The sequence below is a fragment of the Camarhynchus parvulus genome, chromosome 5, assembly GCF_901933205.1.
Source record: "Camarhynchus parvulus chromosome 5, STF_HiC, whole genome shotgun sequence".
Lineage (NCBI taxonomy): Eukaryota > Metazoa > Chordata > Aves > Passeriformes > Thraupidae > Camarhynchus > Camarhynchus parvulus.
In genome coordinates, this window is record NC_044575.1 from 365,173 (window position 1) to 371,734 (window position 6,562).

Below are 6,562 nucleotides of genomic sequence, written 5' to 3' on the forward strand. Positions count from 1 at the left end.
ATATTATATTATAACTGTACTAAAGAATAGAAGGAAAAGTTTCATCTCAGGCTAGCTAAGCTAAGAATAGAATGGAAAGGAATGAAAACAAAGGCAGCTGTCTAGGACAGAGAGAGCCAGCTCTGCCGTGACTGGTCACCAAATCCAAACATCCACGCGAGACCAATCACAGATCCACCTGTTGCATTCCACAGCAGCAGATAACCATTGTTTACATTTTGTTCCTGGAGCCTCTCAGTTTCTCAGGAAGAAAGAATCCTAAGAAAGGATTTTCATAAAGAGATGTCTGCAACACAGTTCCCCTCAAAGAAAGAGGCAAGTGTATAATCAGTCACAGAAATCATAAAACTATCTGTAGCCCCCACTTCTAGTTCTACATTAATGTACTAAGCTACCTCTTTCAAGGTGACTAAAGTAATCATGAGGACATTGCCTGTTCGGGAAGCGCTCCAGCCTCACCCATCTCCTTCACACCTCTTATTTTAACTAGATATTCTTGCTTAAGCCCAGCAACTTAGTAGTAAACATATTTCTAAGAAGCCTACTCCAAATTTGGTCAATAGCACTTTTTCTCTTCATTCATTTCCTTTCATTCTTTCTCTAGTGGATTTGTGCAACAGCTTCACAGGAAGTTCCCTTAGCACAACTCAATTACTGCATACCTTTAGCCTTTAACGTTTTCTGATGAGACATCCGAGGCCACACTCTGCTCGTACTGGAATATGTTAGCTTTTCTGGAAGTGAATATATTAAAAAAAAATGCAGCTGAAGAGGTGTGATTGATTTTGTTTAAATACTTGAAATACAGCAACTAAGTATCCGTTAACAGATTTAGAAAATACAAATTAAAATTTTCACATTGGTGGGCACCAGACTATATTAATTTTGCTAAATAAAAGACATCTAGCTTTATTTTAAAAAGTCCAGCTAAAAATATTAAAAATCCGGATTTGTTGTAATAAGCAGCTGCACTGCTATCTCTCCTTTAAAACAAAGTTTTCTAGTCCTTGCCTGTTGCCTGCCCCAGGTGAGTAACAAGACCCTGGTGAGATAATGGAGGAGGTTCTCTCCTCCCTGCCTTGGGCCAGAGTGTGGCTGTGGCGACAGATGCCTGTGCCTGCATGTGTCAGGCGAGGGCTGCTGCTTGCTTCCAAATGGTTCCTTGATATGGCATCCCCAAAGAGTCTGTAATCCTTGTCTGCTTTGTTCTGCATTGCTTAATATCCAGTGACTCAGCAGCATTCCCTGCCACCCACTGGCACATCTTCCCTGTTATTTTATGCATTGTGAAACAGCCACTGATTTCATTTCATGGGTGAGGAATGAGCCTGCCACACATAATTCCCCAGCACCTTATGTGGGATCTTATCAGGCAACTTTACAGCCCCAGGAAAAGTTCAGCTGGCATCTCAGTAAAGGCTCTGTTTTGTGCAAAGCCACTTTTAAAGTGTTTATCCCAGTGATCATCCGGAGCCCAGGAAGCCAAGGAAATGGCAGGGCAAGCACCAAGGGATACTCACTGCAGGAGTGATGAGCAGATGCTCCAGGAGAGGCACTGAACCAGCTATAGAGCAGCACTGCCACAGCCTAGAAGCTTCTCCAGGAACAGGCAGCTGCAGGAATATCCCTGCTCCGTGGGATAAAGACAGCCAGCTGATCCACCTTCAGCACTGAAAGGACTTCAGAAGGTTCATACTGCTCTGCTTGCTCTGCTCCATGTGATTTTGAAGACTTGGTTGGTATATTCAGCTGTGTAACTCTCTCCTGTTGTTTTGAAATAAATTAAAACCTTTGAAGAACTATCTCTCTTACCAACACTTCTGTATGGATGTAGCTCTCTGCTCCGGCCATTAGGATTTTCCCCTGGGAGGAGCTAGCCTTGATAGCTTGCTAGTTTGTGTTAAATGACTTAAAAGATAAGTGGCATTTTGTTCTCATTATACTAAGAAAAGCCAATCAATATGAAGCCCATCAATGCATTAATATAAAAGCGAAAACCAAAGAAAACTGATATTAAGTGGAAATTCAGGATCCATTAGATTGAACACTACAACTCGGTTTCCTGAACTAGAGTTGACAAACCAGCAGTAAGTGTCCAGCAGGGAGTAGTTCTGCTTGATTATACTGACTAGATGATTTAATAGGTCTTTTTCCTCTCTAATACCTATGACCACATGGAAATCAATGGCAGCCCACTTAGTGAAGTACCTTCCCTCCCTTGCTCCAGATGCATGGCTGGAGCTGCCTGTGCAGAGCAGTGCTAACAGAGATGCCAGCTGGGTGTCACCTCCTGACACAGAAACTCTACGTCAAAACCCAAAGGATTTCTTCTGAACTCTGAAAAACACCACCTCCTTTCCTTTGTAGAACTTGAGGCAGAACCTTGCCCCAGGAGAGGAGAGAGTGCCTGTAGGAACCCAGGATATTCCTCCGGCTGCCCTGGAGGACTGGAGACCCTGTCAGGGGGCTCAGAGACCTTGGCACAGAGCCCAAGTCCCCTGTGCCTTTGATCTTGACCCATGAAAAAACAATTACCAACCTTTATATGAAGAATTACAAGTCAAAAGAGTTTAAGTAGAATGATAGTTAATTTATTACAGGGTGAAAAATAGATTTTTTGGGGGTTTTAGAATAGGGGTTCAGGGGGCAAGATGGAGGAATTTGGGCATGTCCAGCCTTTCTCCTTCTTCTTGGCCTCCATCTTCTGCTGTGATGGAGGCACTTTTGGATTGGTTTAGAGTAGAGACAAACTGTCTAACATAGGTGATAGGTATTGGGAAGTTATTGTAAATAATGTACGTGTAGATTTTAGTATAAAAGGTAATACCACCCCAAGGACAGGCAGTGTGCCTCTGTCTGACCTGCTGAATAGACCTCAGCAGGCCAGAGAAAGAATTTTATAGATAAGATACAATAAACAACCTCGAGAATGAGAATAAGAGTTCTGTCAACTGCTGGGCTGGGAAAAGAGACTTTCTAAAGTATCTCAGGGTCACTCTAAGCAGCAGAGATCTTGAGAAGTGCCAGCTGGCTGTGGTAGGGCAAGGTGGGCACCAGCTGACAGCAGAGTGAGCTCTATGCCCTGCACCTGTCCCCTTCTGGGACACAGAGAAGGGGACAGACAGCTGCGCAGCTGGGAGCAGGCACTGAGGTGTCCCCCTGCAGGCTTCCCCCCATCTCACAGCCCTGGGAACACCTCCCTGAGCGATGTGCCGAACAGCCCAGCCAGGAGCATTTACCCAGAGCGAATTCTCCTGTCCCACAGGCTGTGGAAATGCCATGTCAGAGGAGTGGAAGCAGCTGCCCCCTGGGTATTGCCGAGGTTTTGTTGTGCTTTTCATTTCGGAGCTGTCATTTCATTCCACTCCCAGCAGATACCACTCGACTCTAGATGCTTGCTAACCCAGGAATTGCTCCTTACCCAAACGCCAGACCTTTGACAGAAACATTTCTTTGTGTATTTTCAGAATACAATCTCAATCCATCAAAAGTTGATCAACGGTATGACACATCTAATTAACAAGCAAAAAGGAAGGAGCAGGGCCATGCCTACCCAGGGAAGCCCATGGTGAAAAGCCAATGCAGAACCAAGCTCAATAAATTAAAAACATTTTAGCAAACAGTGGCAGGGCTATGGGAGATCACATTATACATCAGCAGTGCAGGTAAATAGCATAGGTGCAGGAGAAGCAATAAAGTCTTGAGATTTGGTAGCGAAATAAGGGAAAACGGAATGAAACATCCCTTCTGAAACAATCTTTATGAATTAAAACAACAAATATGACACAAACCTCCCCGGCTCCAAATCCCTTTGTTTCTCACCTGAACGCCAGATAATGCCAACAGAAACCCCAGCGGAAGCAAGCCTTGCGAACAGGACGTTGCTGCCTTGCACAGGAGATAATCTTTTTGGAACATTCTGCGTGAGGGCTGCGAGCCGCCGTCAGGCGAAGCACAAGTAAGAAAGCGCCTCAGGAAGCGAGCGGGTCACACGGACACGGGGCTGCCGGAGGGCACGGCCGCGGTGCGAATCACAACCACACGGCTCTGCCATCGCCTGCCGCTCCTCACGGTGCCCCCGCACCCCACGACGGCCTTCGCCGAGAGCCACGGGGGCCACACACGCGTGTGAGCTTCGTGAAGGGAGCGGGCGCAAGGCAAGGCACTACGGGCGGGGCCGTGAGGGACTAAGCACGCCGCGTTCCTCACCCCGCATTTTATAGGGCGCGTGAACGGCCCGCGCTGCGCTCTTACTGGTCAGGTATCCACGCCCCCTCCGGATCTAGACCAATCAAATGCCAGAAGCCTTAGGAGAGATCTGATTGGCTGAGGCAGCTGTCAATCAAACACGGGTTTGTTAATTGACAAAGTAGCGACGCCTGTGAAATTAATTACAAACATCTGCGATAATTCACACAAATCTACAATAATTCACACAAATCTGTGATAATTCACAAAAGCTTGTGACAAATCACACAACTCTGTTGCATGTGAAATGTGGAATTCAGACAAATCTGTGATAATTCACACAAATCTGTGATAAACCACACAAATCTGCGGTATGCAAAACGTGAAATTCAAACAAATCTGTGATAATTCACAAAAAACTGTGATAATTCACACAAATCTGTGATCTGTGCAATGTGAAATTCACACAAATCTGTGACAGTTCACACTAATCTGTGATAATTCAAACAAATCTGTGATGATTTAAACAGATCTGTGATACGTGAAACGTGAAATTCAGACAAATCTGTGATATGTGAAACGTGGAATTCAGACAAGTCTCTGAAATTCAGACAAATCTGTGATAATTCACAGAAATCTGTGACAGTTCACAGAAATCTGTGACATGTGAAATGTGAAATTCACACAAATCTGTGATAATTCACACAAATCTGTGAGCTGTGAAATGTGAAATTGAAACAGTCGGTGATAATTCACACAAATCTGTGATACTTCTCACAAATCTGTGAAAAATTACACAAATCTGTGATCTGTGGCATTCACACAGTGCTGTGTTGTCCTGATCAGGAACTGATATGTGATATGTGACATGGGAATTGATTATGTGCTGTGTGAATTGATGATGTGTTGTATGATTGATATGTGACATGTGATTGATATGTGACACGTGATTGATTTGTGACGTGATTTATATGTGACGTGTGAATCGATACGTGAAATGTGATTGATATGTGCTGTGTGATTGACATGTGGACGTGAATTGATCTGTGACAGGTGATTGATATGTGACATGTGAATTGATGATGTGTTATGCAAATCGATGATGTACTCTGTGATTGATGTGTGACATGTGACGTGATTGATATGTGACGTGTGATTGATATGTGACATGTGGCAGCACAGAGGGAATGATGCTCGAGGCACACCATGAACATCAGAACATCGGGGTCACCCTGCCCAGCTGAGCTGCACCCAGAGCTGCCAGGGCTGCCAAACAGGGGCAGGGACAATGCAGGTGCCAGCCCCGGGCACAGGGACAGGGAGAGTGCAGGTGCCAGCCCCAGGCACAGGGACAGTACCCAGGTGTCCTGGCAGTGCGGGATGGCAGCAGGGATGGTGGATGGGCACTGGAATCAGGGAGGGTGGATGGGCACTGGAGTCAGGGAGGGTGGATGGGCACTGGAATCAGGGAGGGTGGATGGGCACTGGAGTCAGGGATGGTGGATGGGCACTGGAATCAGGGAGGGTGGATGGGCACTGGAGTCAGGGAGGGTGGATGGGCACTGGCAGCAGGGATGGTGGATGGGCACTGGAGTCAGGGAGGGTGGATGGGCACTGGAATCAGGGAGGGTGGATGGGCACTGGAGTCAGGGAGGGTGGATGGGCACTGGAGTCAGGGAGGGTGGATGGGCACTGGAATCAGGGAGGGTGGATGGGCACTGGAGTCAGGGATGGTGGATGGGCACTGGAATCAGGGATGGTGGATGGGCACTGGCAGCAGGGATGGTGGATGGGCACTGGAGTCAGGGAGGGTGGATGGGCACTGGAATCAGGGAGGGTGGATGGGCACTGGCAGCAGGGATGGTGGATGGGCACTGGCAGCAGGGATGGTGGATGGGCACTGGAATCAGGGAGGGTGGATGGGCACTGGAGTCAGGGAGGGTGGATGGGCACTGGCAGCAGGGAGGGTGGATGGGCACTGGAGTTGGGGGTGGTGGGCACGCGCAGGGAGGGTGATGGGCACTCAGCAGGGGAGGGTGGATGGGCACTGGAATCAGGGATGGTGGATGGGCGCGCGGGAGGGTGGATGGGCACTGGAGTCAGGGAGGGTGGATGGGCACTGGAATCAGGGAGGGTGGATGGGCACTGGAATCAGGGAGGGTGGATGGGCACTGGAGTCAGGGAGGGTGGATGGGCACTGGAATCAGGGAGGGTGGATGGGCACTGGAATCAGGGAGGGTGGATGGGCACTGGAATCAGGGAGGGTGGATGGGCACTGGCAGCAGGGAGGGTGGATGGGCACTGGAGTCTGGGAGGGTGGATGGGCACTGGCAGCAGGGAGGGTGGATGGGCACTGGAATCAGGGATGGTGGAT